This window comes from Monodon monoceros, unplaced genomic scaffold (genome assembly GCF_005190385.1).
Source record: "Monodon monoceros isolate NGI ecotype Baffin Bay Population unplaced genomic scaffold, NGI_Narwhal_1 Super_Scaffold_15, whole genome shotgun sequence".
NCBI lineage: Eukaryota > Metazoa > Chordata > Mammalia > Artiodactyla > Monodontidae > Monodon > Monodon monoceros.
In genome coordinates, this window is record NW_021703771.1 from 25,083,461 (window position 1) to 25,098,654 (window position 15,194).

Below are 15,194 nucleotides of genomic sequence, written 5' to 3' on the forward strand. Positions count from 1 at the left end.
CTCCCAGCATGTCCCTGGGACGTGGTTCTGACTCTGGGGCCCTCAGGCTCCATTCCCAGGTTCCCCCTGGAAGGCTGACCGGGAAGTAAGGGTAGCCGGCAGGTGTGTGGGTGCAGAGGGCAGGCCTGCCTGTGGGGACCCAGGGCCTAGACAGTGGGCTCTGCAGGGGGAGGAATCTAGGGGAGGAGGCTTCGAGATCCTCTTGGGTCTGGGAGGAGCTGGGCTTTCCTTCTTTCCTGAGCTTTGGGAGTCTGGGCCGGGCACAGGGTCCCGGGGGTCAGGGGCCAAATCGTAGCAGAGCCGACAGCAGGCTGAGCAGGAGCCCGAGGCCCAGCACAGCGGCGCTGGCCCGCAGCCCGCGGTCGGCCGCACTGATGTTGCACAGGAAGCTCTGGCAGCAGCGGGTGTCCACGGACGCCACACGGAGATTGACGCTCGGGATGGGGCAGAATGGGGAGTAGCCCTTGTTCAGGGTGTAGCCAAAGTCCACCATGTTCCCGATAACAGCGGAGGCAGAGGTGCTCACCCAGTAGTTGTCTGTATCGGAGCAGACGGTGGGCTTCAGGCAGTACCAGTTGCTGTTCTTATTCACGCAAGAGAAGCACACCAGGGAGTGGGCTCGCTCCACACCCAGGAGGGCAGCCAGCAGCACCGGCAGGAAGACCTTCATTCTGGAGGGGACTGGCGTCCCGGCTGGGGTCTCACGAAGCCAAAGAAGTCAGCCCGCCGGCGGACGCAGGTCCCCGGCCGTGCAGTCAAGCCTGCCCCTGAGCCCGAGCCCGCAGCAGCCCGCTCCAGAAGTCCCACATTGTATTCCATATGTATGGAAGTGGAAATTACACTACATAAAGAGTTTGATTTTCACTCTCCCAAAGATGTTCAATGTATTCCTAATGGCCTTGATTTTATGTTTGGTTTAGAGAGTTCCAAGGACAAATATGGGCATGTTGCACATAACCAGCTTATTATAATTCATTATATGGGTGTTAACATTGCACTTCTTGGCAGGCCAAGGAGTTCTTGATGCATGCCAAGGGTCATTTTCCAGCCAAAACTCTTAAGGTAGTATCATCAACTCCTCCACATTAAGGTTAATAATTAAGTAGAGCTGCCAAACTCATGTTAAACTATTTAATATGAATAATCAGAGCAATTGACAACTACAATTGTTGTAGCAATTGAACTACAACTTAGTACCTACTGCCCTTACAAAGTTAATATCTACCTTAATAATATTTCTACCCTTCCTCTAGCTGTGAAATAATCTAGTGTTAGTCTAGTTTCTAAGAAACCTAGTCTAGTTTCTAAGAAAGTCCAAGAGATATTCTTCAGTTTCTCAGGCAAGTATATCTTCACCTAGGAGGGCTGGCAACAGGTGATTATTTGTTCTAGAATAATCAGGAAGGACCTGACAATTATATTTACTTTGGTTACATGAGTGAGAAGAGTGTAAATATACAACATAATCCTGTCAAACACACATTTTACATTTACACTTAAATAAAATATATGCTTTATAATTTCATTTTATATTTAATAAACAATATTTTCAGAATTAACTTTACCAGGTAGAAAGAGTCAGTCTGACTATGGAAGAGGACACAGTCTGTTGCTCCAGATCATAGACAGGAAATGAAGGCAGCTCTGTGACCTTAAGCAAATTATTTTAACTGTATGTTCCTCACCTATAGAACAGAGAAGTTACAGCCATTTCATAATATTATTGTGGAAATGAAATATTGCTTATAAGTACTTAGCATATTGTAGTCAATTAATATGAGCAAGTATGTAAAAAACAGAGGCAAAAGCCTATGAATAATTATTTTCCAGTTCATTAATTACCTCTCATTTCTCTTTTTAGTAATTATTTACTTTATTTTTCCTATCTAAAGATTTTTTCAGGTACAATCTTGAAATATGGCCCTGTCATTTCCAGTGTGTGTTGCTGTTATTGTCACAAGCATTATCTACTTACTGCTAAATGCCAAAAAGCAGCTGCAACGTTCCTTCCCCCACATTGACATTTCTCCCTCACCTGCTCTCTCTCTTTGGATTCTTATGATCTGATACATCTATTTTTCTAAGATTAAATATGAATTTCCTTTTAAAGTAGACTTGTATTCTTATATTTAAATAGTATCTTTATAGGAGGGTACAACACAGCATCTCCTAATTTTCCATGAAAAAAAAAAAACAAACCCTGAGAACTCAGAAAGAAAGCTAAAATCCATACCTTTTATACTATGTTAACATTTATGTTCTGAAGAGATGGATGAAAAATCTAATGCCAGAATCTGGAGCAAGTGTAGAACTTTATCTAAACCCACCTTTATTCATCATCTCAGAGTCTCTGGAAGTATGAGGCAGCCAAGGGTTAGATGGAGGGAATACTGACTGGGAGTCCCACACCATATCCTCTGAGGATGCACCTCATGGAGAGCAACAGTAAAGGAAGCAGAGCAGGCTTATAGTAGGATGGAGCTGCCTTGAATGCAGTGCACTCTGGGAGTAGACCAAGAGCTGTGCACATCACACTCTATTCCAGCTCTTAATCCAAAAATATTTTATAACCACCCAAGTCAACAAACCAGACAAGTATACATTGTATACCATACCTGATTCACGTATCAAGCCTACACAGAAATTATTCACCTAAGAATTTATAAACAGAAAAAATAAAGTGAAGCAAATATTAACAAACATAAAAGGAAAAATAACATATAACTAAGGCCACAGAAAATAGATTATTCATATACATTTCTTTAAAACAATTTCTTGAAAATAGAAGCTAAGCTAACAAGATATAAAGTAAAATTAATAGTTCAAGAATGAGGAACATATGTTCACTGATGGTGAGCACTGAAACCAAGTTTTACATTTTAATACTGAATAGGAATCAGATTAGAAGAGCATGTAAAAAAAGAGAAGAAAAAGGATGGAAAAGATACCATTTCAAAATGTATTCCAAAAATTAAAAAATGAAAATTACAGAATGTATTTGAAAAATATAAACGTAACCACTTATAGAATTTAAAATAGGACCCAGAATTTCCAAAACAGTAGAAAGTATAAAAGTGAAAAAGAGAAGGAGTAATTAAGGAAAAAAAGATAAAACTAAATAATAGAAATCAAAAATACAAAGCTAAAATTAAAAAACTACACTAAAGGGCTTCCCTGGTGGCACAGTGGTTGAGAGTCTGCCTGCTGATGCAGGGGACACGGGTTTGTGCCCCAGTCCGGGAGGATCCCACATGCCGTGGAGCGGCTGGGCCCGTGAGCCATGGCCGCTGAGCCTGCGCGTCCGGAGCCTGTGCTCCGCAATGGGAGAGGCCACAACAGTGAGAGGCCCACATACCACAAAAAAAAAAAAAAGAAAGAAATACACTAGGAAAATGCAAACTAAAAGAAATCAGGACTTACTATTGAACAAAATACTATTAAGCAGGCGAGAAAAAAAGGCTAATGTGTACCCAAACTGGAAAAATCATAAACAACTTGAATGTATCAAATAACAACACTGCACTGGAAGACATAAAGGAAAAGCTCTCAGGAGGGAGAAAACATGGAATAAAGATTAGAAGTAGAATAAGTGTAGAGGGTTTTAATAAACTCAGTCTTAAGCAGGTGAAGGTGGTAAAAGTAATCAAAGATGTGCAGGATTTGGAAAATAACATTATTAGACATTTTTAATAGTTACAAAATAAAATCTTTGCTCCTAAATTTAAAAAGTACTTATTTAAAATATGCACAGCATTTTTAAATTGAAGTATAAACTCATAAATTCACAAAAAGAATGTAAAACTCAGTGACTTATCCCACAGTGGACATCCATGGCACCAGTGCCAGGCTGAAAAGTAGAAGCTTCTCAGTACCCCTGAAGCACATTTCATGATGCCCTGTCGTCATTACTTCCTCTTTCCTCCCCAAGGAGAACTATTATGATGACTTCTAATACTATAGATTTATTTTACTTGTTTTTCAACTTTAAGTTAATGGAATTATATATTAGCTATTCTTTATTTGTCTAGCTTCTTTAGGGACACATTATATAATGAGAAGTATACATGTTGCATAAAACAGTTATTCATTCACATTCATAGCTGTTGTTTATTCCTTGTATTTCTATATAGGTTAAACCATATGAATAAATAAAAATTTATATTTTTATTTTACTGTTTATGGACTATTTCATTATTTTTGGCCTTATTATTAATGTTGCTAGGATATTATTTTACTTGCTTCTGAGTACATACATCCACCCATTTCTGTAGGATATATACCCTTAGATGAAACTGCTGGGTTATACCACATGTATACATACAACTCTAGTAAATACTGTCAAACTTTTTTATAAGTGGATGTACCGATTGAAATGTTCATAAATTTTAAAGTATAATCTCTCCATTGCTTGCATCCTTGTCAGCACTTAATATTGTCAGTCTTTTTATCTGAGACTGATAGGAACAAAATACCATCTCATTTATTTTTAACTTTGTAGGTGCATAATACATCTCATTTAATTTTTCACATTTGTAGCTCTTTCACAACTAATGAGACTGAATACCTTTCATATATCAAGTGCTTGTTTCTACCTTGTATCCATTTTCCTGTGACATGTCCATCTTTTTCTTACTGATTTTTGGAATTCTTTATATAATTTGTACACAAGCCCTCACTTGTACACATTACAAACATCTTCTCTTGTTCCACAGGTTGCCTTTTTACTCTCTTAACTTTTCATGAAGAGATGTTCTTAATTTTAATGTAGTACAACTCAACAATCATTTCCTTTAAGAATAGTCTTTCTGTATTCTATGTTACAATTTACATCTATCCCAAGGTCATAAGAATATTATCCTGTATATTCTTCTAGGAATTTTATTGTTTTGTTTTTAGATTTAGACTGATAATACACCAGAAATTGATTTTTGTATATAATATAAGGTAGAGGACAAGTTTCATTTTTTCTCATTATGGATATTCAAGAGATCTACTACCATTTATTGGAAAGACTGCTCTCCCCTCATTGATGTACAATACAACCATTGTCGTAAATCAAGTGTCCACATTAGTGGAATCTATTTCTAAGCTGTCTTCTGTTCCACTGAAAAATGTCTCTCTTCTTGTACCAATACCATTTCTAGTTATTATAACTTTATAAATGTCTTGATATTTGGTTGTGCAAATCCTCCCCCTCTCCTGTCCTTCTTTTACAAAGGTCTTTCTTCTTAATTCATTTATATTTTTATATAAATTTTACATTCAGAATGTCAAGTTATACACACACACAACTGCTGGCATTTCTACTAGAATTTCATTGAATCTATAGATCTAATATGAGAGAATTGAAATATTGAGTCTTCCATTCCAGGAACGTGATATATCTTCCCACTTATCTGGGTCTTTGAACAGTACTCTTAATAGTTCATCATTCTCCTCAGAGGATGAGCATGGCATTTTTTTGATTTATTCCTAAATTTAAATCTTTTGATATTATTAAAAATGGCAACATTTAAAATTTTACTTTCTTTCTTATAGTGGAGTACAATAAATTTTTGTATATTGATATATTGACCACATATCTAGCTACCTTCTTAGACTCACTTATTAATTCCTATAATTTATCTATAGATTCTTTTGGATTTGCTACATACACACACACATACCATCAACAGATAATGGATATTTTATTATTTCTTTTTAAATTCATACATCTTTTTCTTATTTAACTGCATGAGTAGAGCAGTGTTTCTCAACTGGGAGTGATTTTCCCCTAGCCCCAGCAATGCCTAGGAACCTTTTTCGGTTGTAAAAATTGGGCAAGGGCAGGATGATATTGGCATCCATTGAGTAGAGGCAAGGGGTGCTGCTAAACATCCTACAATGTATGGGACACCCCCCCTACAACAAAGAATTATCTGCCCCAGAATAGTGCTAAAGTTGCAAAACTCTGGGTGTGAATCTCTATGAAATGTTGAAATGAAGTTGGAAAGAGCAGAAGTCCCTGTTTTATTCCCAATCTCAGAAAAAAAAGATTTCAATTTTCATCATTAAATAAGACATTTGCATGAAGTTTATGTAGATAATATTTATAAGACTGAAGGAAAATCCCTTCTATTTCTAGTTTGCAAAGAGTTTTTATCCTTAATGGATTTTAGATTTATCAAATGTTTTTAATGCATCTATGCTGATGATCATATGATTTCTCTCCTTTATTCTATTAATGTACAAAATTAGACTGATTTTTTAAATGTTAAACTAATCTTGAATAATAATGCATCTCTGAGCCATCTGGGTCTATTTTTTCCACTTTTGGGAAGATTTTAATACAAGGTGCAATTGATACAATCTGTATATTATATAAATATATATATATATATGTATATAAAACACCAGTCATACTTTCTATTTTCCTTATGTCAGTTTTGGTAAGTTGTACTATTGTAGGTACTTAACCATATAATCTATATTTTCAATTCATCAGCATTGAGTTCTTTATAATAACTTTTTATGATCTCTTTAATGTATGTAAGATTTATTGTCATAATTCTTTTTCCACTGCTTATAAGGGTTATCTGTACTCTTGTTTTAATCACAAAGTAAAATGAAGTAGTAAAGAAATGGTAAAACAGAAAACTTAACAAATTATTAAAGATAAATAGGGAAATCTAGAAAAATAGTCCACTGTGTTAGTAGAAAGAAGTTAGATCATTGAATCCCTAATACATATAAAATCATTTTAACTTAAGTGGTAAAAACTCACCACAATAGCAAAAAAACAAACAAAAACAAAGAAAAAGGATACGACTGTATGCCAAATTCAAAACGTGAAAACACAAGTAAGAAAACAAAATCCTTGTAGTCAAGTTTTGGTGGAGAGGAGCAGGCCTTGGTGTGAGATGCACAAATGATGGGGTGAAGGAAAATCCCAGCAAACTTTCATTGTCCCTTCCCCTCTTCACCTTGCCCTACAAGGCAACAGAATGTGAATTTATACTTATACCTTTGTTCTTTCCCAAACAATACTTTAATACTGCTCTTAGGTGATGTAGGTCAAAGAAAATCCACAAATATTTCTGTGAAAAATTAAGCTATTAGCATATCTGCTTATTAAGCAAAAAAAGGGTTTGGAAAAACAATATTGCAGTTTTATAAACATATCATATGGTATATAAAAAGAAAAAATCTTTAAAAATATAATACAAATAACAGAAAAGTAAGCCTATATAAACTTCATGCTAAGAAGAGTCTAATAAAAATATAAATTCAATATAACAGGGAGATTACAAAGCAACTAATTTACATGAAAAATTAGAATACAACACTGTGACTACAAAACTAATGAATAATTGGAGACAGCAAGGACTAGAATAGATACAGTTAAAAATCAAATTATATTGGTAGGCAAAAGGCTTGAGATAATCACAATGATCATACAAAAATATTAATATTTAAATATTTACAGAGGATTGTTGACACCTATTCATATATATATTGTTCATGTGCATATGTAAGAACATTTGCATATATATAAACATGTGAATGTGGAGAGAAAGAGACAGAGATATAATGATAAAATCAACAGGAAACAGCATTTTGAACAGAAAATATATTTAGAGGCATGATAGGGTGACACTTCTCTTAAACAGAGAAAGAAGGAAATGTGCCAAATTTGAATGTATAATGAATAACTTGCATTCAAACAGAAAAGAAAAAAATACAAAACAATTAATAAGGAGACATAACCTGTATCTTTTTCAGATTCAAGAATAAAGAAAATTACCTAGAGGTCTAAGCAGAAAGAAAAAAGATCAGCTACAAGAAGGGAAAAATAAAGAAAGCTTTATTCTTTGGCACAGCAACACTCTATGCCAAAAAAATCAAACAATGTCTCCCAGTTTTGAGAGGAAGACAATTTGATCCATGAGTATTACACTTAGTCAAATAGTCACTCAGGGTATAAACCAACAGACAGACATTCTAAGATGAAATAACTCAGGGAAATACCACCCAGGTGTCCCTATTGAAAAACCACTTGGCAAGAATAAGTCAGTTAATTACATGAATCAAAGTGTATGACTCAGGAAAGATGAAACCATGGTATAAAAGCTGAGTGTGAAACCAAGATCCATTTTAAAATAGAACTTAAATAAAACAACAGATGTTGTGTTTGCAAAACAAAATCTAGATGTGATACATTTTGAAAAATCATATATACCTGGAATGAGGAAGGAGAGAGGGAAAACGTATCTGAGAACTAGAGATCAGTGTTTGTGAACAGGTCAATGAAAGCTAAAAAGAGTACATGCAGTGAAAAGAAAACCAGAAAGATCTCAAACTGTTTATGTTCTTAATATTTTTTTTCACTTACCCTAAGATAAATATTTTAGACAGCAATAGATTTTCTTGGTAAAACACCATCTAAGTTCTTTCAGTTTCACATCTGTGTATTTTTCTTTTAAATGCAAATTAAATTAAGTGTAATATTTTCATTAAAATCCATTAGAACATACTCCCATTTTTATGCTATTAATTTGGATTTCATGTCTGCCTGTCTATACTTCAGTGTGTAAGTTGTGGAGGAAAGTGGCTGAAATGTTGCTTTACTAAATATTAGGAGTGGTTATTATTTGTGGTAATGTAGTAGTGTCTGTCTTTACTTTTTTAACACTTTCCTGCAGTGCTTAGTTTTTAATACTAAACATTGGCCACTTCATAAAAACAATGCCTTTAGGATAATATAACCAAAAATATTTGGTCACAAAGAAAGAATGATATAAAATTGCTAGTGTTATGAAAAAAATTTTTTTTTAAAAATCAGAATTTTACTGTAGGACAAAACAGAAAGAAGTATATCATTTTATCAGTTGGGAAAGTTTAATGGTAAAAAGAAAGTTAACTTTTCAAAATTTAACTCATGTAATCAATTAAATGTAATTTCAATCTAATGTGTTTGGAATTTGGAAGTTATTCTTCCTCTTTCTTAGAAGGACAGGTGAGAGAAGCCAATAAATATCTGAAAAAAAGACTGTGAAGGAGAAAAAACTGGGAATTATTTTTACCAACACACAAACAAACAAGCAAAAAATTGTAAAGAAACACTATTTAACAGTGTGGTACTGATGTACTAATAATTAGGCAGATCAGTGGAATAGTACTTATATTTACTTAGAATTTTTAATGCAATTTTTCTAATTAATGAGATACACATTGATTTAAGTGTTCAGATATATGAGGCTTTTGGAAAAATATAACCAAATTTTTAACAACATACAGTCAAAAAGATATAGTCAACACAGATTAAAGAATTAAAATTTCATTGTATGAAAGGTCATTCCCAAATAATAGTAACAATCATAAAAGAAATGTAAATATTCTGCTTTTCAAGAAGTACCAGGGCTTCCCTGGTGGCGCAGTGGTTGGGAGTCCGCCTGCCGATGCAGGGGACATGGGTTCGTGCCCCGGTCCAGGAGGATCCTGCATGCCGCGGAGCGGCTGGGCCTGTGAGCCGTGGCTGCTGAGCCTGCGCGTCCGGAGCCTGTGCTGTGCAACGGGAGAGGCCACAACAGTGAGAGGCCCGCATACTGCAAAAAAAAAAAAAAAAAAAGAAATACCAAAGGACTTTATGTCAGGATGGCTTTGAATTTCTCCCTCACCTTTAAACATACCAATAATGGATAACATTGTTAGAACATTAATAATATATAACCTTATTCAAAGAGGGAGGCTAACATTTCTAGAATAGAATAAAAACACACACTGTATTATATGGAGGCCCAAGCCAAGAACACGAAGGACTCTGGAATCATTATTGAAGTAACTGGAAGTTTGACTTTATGTGTGTAGGGAAAGAAGAGACAGGTTTACTGCATGAACCTGGGACTGAGATGGGCCTACTGAGCCTGTAAAACAAAGCCAAAGGGCTTCCCTGGTGGCGCAGTGGTTGAGAGTCCGCCTGCCGATGCAGGGAACGCGGGTTCGTGCCCCCCGGTCCAGGAAGATCCCACATGCCGCGGAGTGACTGGGCCCGTGAGCCACGGCCGCTGGGCCTGCGCGTCCGGAGCCTGTGCTGTGCAATGGGAGAGGCCACAACAGTGAGAGGCCCATGTACCGCAAAAAAAAAAAAAAAGAAAGAAAACAAAGCCAAAAATCTCCCTGAATGCTACTGTAGGGAAGGAAGTAAAGAAACCATCTTGGACAAGACCTAGGAAAAACCATCCTCTAAGTCTGCCCTCAGGATTCCTGGGGCCAGGTGCAGATAAGCAAAACTATTACCAAAGAAGAAGAAATTGATGGAGAAAGAAATAGTCACCACAAACGATCTCACAAACAAATATGTCAAAGCACTAGAGTGAATACTCTATTAGGAAGCACATCACTCAAATTTAACAATCAAAACATAAATTCAATTATGATAAAATGTAAACAATAAAATAATCTCAAAATAAGTTTGAAAATATATGAGATCATTATTCATTAGAAAATTAAGAAGAAAAAAGTAAAGTAGTTAAAGACAGATAGATATGTATTAGGAGGATGGACCTAAAAAAGAACCAGTTAGAATTACTGTACCTGAAAAAAGCAACAGAAATTTAATCATTAGAATTATCAGAATATCAAAGATATAGAATAAATTCTAAACTCAACAAAGCTGCAGAGAGAAGCAGTGAATTGGAAAAATGTGACTAAAGACTTATGGTTAAAGGGAGCACAAAAAGTTAATGAGCTTATGAGCTCATTGAGCTTTTAAGCTTTTTAACTTAAAAAGTTAAAGTTATGAAAGAGAAAGTAGTATGCAAAATAGAGATATAAAAATCCAACACACATCAAATTGCAGGTAGTAATATTTGAAGATATAATTGCTAAGGATTTTCCATTACAGATGAGAGATATATTATCAGATGAGCTCTCTCATGTAGTCTAGCATGTGCCAGTGATGTATTTCTATTCCAAAGGCAAAAGCCATCTTTAGGATATTCTTTTTGTTGGTCTAATGAAATAAAAATTACAAAGGACACAATAATTCATTCATAGAAGACAGAGTAGCCAGTGAACCTATAAAAATTATGTACAACATCATGAGGAAATGAAAATTAACATATAAAAGAGCCACTGTTTTACTCCCACTGATTGCACTGACACTTCAAAAAAGAAACTATACATCTGGTAGAGATGTAAGATCAAAAAAGAGTAAGAAGATTTACCATTGATAGGCATTTGTGCTTTCCCCTACCTCCCCACTATCATAACTAAAACTGTAAAAATCGGTGTGTTCCCTGAGAAAGAGTATTTATTGAGACATCAGCAAAGGATCAAGGACTAAATGTGGTGGAACACCTGTGGTAAGGGGAAGGATGGAGGCTAGGAAGAAACAAGTTATTGACAGAAACAGAGGAGGACAAGAATGAAAATGTAATAGCTTAGAGAGCTTTTCTAGGAATATGTAGTGATCAGTATTATATTCCCAGATGATAATGAAGATGAACATTGAGGAAATCTCACTGAGTATGATAACTAGAAGGTCTTTGGAAACCAGAAAAGAGTTTTACCGATTTGTTGAAAGTTGAAGTCAGATTCTAGAAATCTGAGAGTTAATTAACGAAGAAGTGAATGTAGTAGTAAGTTTCATTCACTTATGACATCTGACCAGGTTATAAGTTGCTTGGGAACAGATACTGTCTTATTCACTATGAATTCTTAGTTCCTAGCCATTTCCTGGCATATAGCAAATTCTCAGTAATATTTTATGAATTAATCAATTTAGAAAAATAAAAAAGAAGATTTTCTATACTTACTCTCCTTTTCCCTGCATCTCATTCTTGATCCTTCAATAAGGTCTTTTGCACAACCAACCCTCTGTACCAAGCTTTTGCTATAGCATCCAATGACTTCCACATCACTAATCCAATGTATTTGTCCATGTTTATCTCAACCTTTCAGCGTCTTACCAACTTTTGAACACTGACTCCTTGACACAACCTCTTTTCTTGGTTTTCAAGGTAAACACTCTTAGTTTTCTTCCTTTGATCATTTTTCTGTTTCTTTCACATGTCCAACCTACTCTTCTAATCTGTTAAATTTAACTTCCTAAAGTCTATGGTGCAAAACTTTACACTAAGCTCCAGATATATCAACTCTTTATTTGATATCTCTTTTGGAATTATGTAAAGGAACTTCAAAAACATAATTAAAATTTGAGCTTTACTTCAACACAAAGTGTTTTTCTTCCAGAGGTTCTTATCCCAACAAATAGTATAGTCATCATCATGCAATTAAGACAAAAACTTGAATGCATCCCTGTCAACTCTCTCTCTATAACCACCCATGTAAATCCATTCTCAAGCCCTTTGGGTTTTGCCTCCTAAATATCTCTCTATTACTTCCACTTCACTCCAACTTTATCAAATCCATAGGTTCAAGCTAATATCCTCTCTCAACCTAGACTGTTGCATAGAATCTCCCAATTGTTCTGCCTTATCTATCTGCCACACACTCCAATCTATTCTTCCCATTGTAATCACAGTGAATTTTTTGTCAAAGTACAAATCTACTCACTTATCTACATATAATATTTCAATGGCTTCCTTCAACCTGTTGTTAAAATTTTAACCAAAAAAAAAATGTAAAATGTTTTAACTGAACTGATCCCTTCTTGCCTTTGTGATCTCTCTCTGTTTCAGCCTTATCTGCTTTCTATCCGTTCTTTACATTCTCCACACTTGCCCACATTTGTCCATATGTTGAAGAGTTCTTTCTGATAGATCTCTTTTTTCTTTTCTTCAGTCATTGAGGTCATGTCTTCCATCAGTTCTCATCTCAACTTTTATTTCCCATTTTATAGGTGCTCACAGTATACAAATCCTTGACTGAAATGAGCACCATTATAGTATTGCATTGATTTATGTAACTATTTAATTAATCTGGTTGTCCAATTACACTGTAAACTCCATGAGGGCAGAAACAGCATTTATTTGCTCACCACTGTATCCCCAGTACCTGGAACAAAGTGTCAATATATACTGAGTAAGTATTCATTAAATGAACATGATATTTGCTAAATGAAATAAAAGTTGCTTAAAAAATCAGTAGGACATCTGAAGGATCACACAGTATGTGAAAAATATACACAAGTTAGAAGAAAGACAAAAAGATTACATGAGAAGGAGATGATAAAGAAGGCTGAGACAGCTAGAGAACACAGGAGGAAGGAATGGATGAACCACAGAAGGGAAGCACAATGCCTGGCATACTGTATTAACTCAATACCTCTTCGAAGATTGAATGAATGTTATCTTTGAAGACTAGAAATAATACATTTTTCTTTGGAGATAAGATGAAAGAATAATTATAAGGACAATTTCTATTTTGAAGTTTAACAAATTTCCTTAGTATGATTTTTGTCCTTAGAAGTAAAAAGTCCTTTGCTGTCTGGATTGCAGGGCTGTCCTCTGCAAGTCACAACTTCTGTCCTTGTAGCTACTTGCATTGTAAATTACTAGCATCTTATTAAATGTTCCAAAAGGAACTCTGTAAACTAACTTTCTTGTTTTGGGCTCTTAGCAACATGCTCCACTTTCCTGAACTAAGCGTTTCATCTTATTTAGCTTATTCCAGCTTCTCTCCATTCTTATTCTCTTAACTTCTATTACATCAAACCAGTTGACGGTTCTGACTTCCATACTTGATTATCAGGGACTCCTATTCCCCCATTTGTAGATCATCACTATCCCACTATGTCTTCCCATCACATTTCCATGTTCTTCTTCCTCTTAAGCATTAGCAAACCCAATAGCTGCTCTGTACCTTGATTATAGTACAATTTCTTTAGTATCATCCAAACTGGACATTATCTTAATCTAAAATGACTCTGGGGAAGGAAAGTTTTATATTCATCAAGTGCACACTCTCTTGGTTGGCCTTAAGGCAAATTAATAGAGCTAGGTCAGGATATACATACTGCCCTTCTTGATACTAAAGGACTTGTAATAATAGCACACACCCTCTGGCTATTTCCCAGGCAGGGTTTCTTAGGGTTAAGTCACATTAAAAATTCAAAATCTCCCATATTAACATAAATTGAAAAAAGAAACATATAATGAAAGAAGTAGTTGGAAATCATCTTTTCCTTCATGTCAAAACTAGTTCCTGAAATTCTTTTCTTGGAATAATCTAGCATACGGGTCTCTGGAAATAAAATGCCTTGAGACAGAATTTCCTCACAAATTTTCGTACTGATAGCCAGTCACCAAGGACGGTGAGGACAGCAGAAAGGTCTCACCCTATCAGTGATCCTTAACATATAAACTTCAGTCTGAAATATCAATGAAATTCTTTAGTGCACACAGAGGCAGATACTTACATTATAAAGATTCCTGTCCTAATGTGATTTCCATAACTGCAGAATTGAGATTTTACCTCTGTTTATCAGATCACGATGAATTTTTGGCTTTCTGGTAATATGTGATTTTTTAATTTCCTCCCTAAATAATTAGTTTAAAATCTTAACAATTTTAAAACTTCATTACGTGTTGACTGAGTGTATCTCCTGGTTTGCCCAGAACAGTATCAGTTTGAGATTCTTATTTTTGTATAATTATTAATGGTGCCTTCTACTCTCAGAAGGTTGCATGATAAATTGTGTGGTCACCTAATTATAAGGCTTTGATGACTAGCAGTAAATGTTCTAAAGCAACTTGCAGGAATAGTGCTCTACAAACCATATGTTTAAAAGTATAATATTTACCTATCTAAAGGCATGCAATGTGTTTGTCTACTCAAAGAACACTTTTAAAAGGAAAAAAAATCTCTCAGCAGAGGCCCTGGGTATGAATATTTAGAATCCATGATTAGATTCCTTTGAAAATGTCACATTAGTTATTACCACTGCACTGTGCAAATTGCATTCATCTCCCTAGTGGTCATGAAATGAGAGGAACAATAGTTTATCACCCACTTCACAAATAGATGTAGTACCCAGCTAACAATTTCCTAGGGAATCTTCTCACATACTTGGTGTGGAAAGGACTGACACATGTCAAACCTTGTCCCCTCTCTTGTGTTTGAGAAAAAAGTGTAGCAAACTAAATCTTTGGTTTTTCTGGGGACAAATAAATATTACATTGGTAGATTAATTAGAAGACATTTAACTTCCAGTTTGCAAGACAAAAAAATATCTGTAGCAAATCCTACCACAA

At 35.2% G+C, this 15,194-nt stretch overlaps 1 pseudogene; it reads right to left on the reverse strand.

Annotated features, from left to right (window-relative positions):
• Nucleotides 1–277: 277 nt before the first annotated feature.
• Nucleotides 278–670, reverse strand: LOC114895781 (annotated as a pseudogene).
• Between the last annotated feature and the right edge of the window lie 14,524 nt (nt 671–15,194).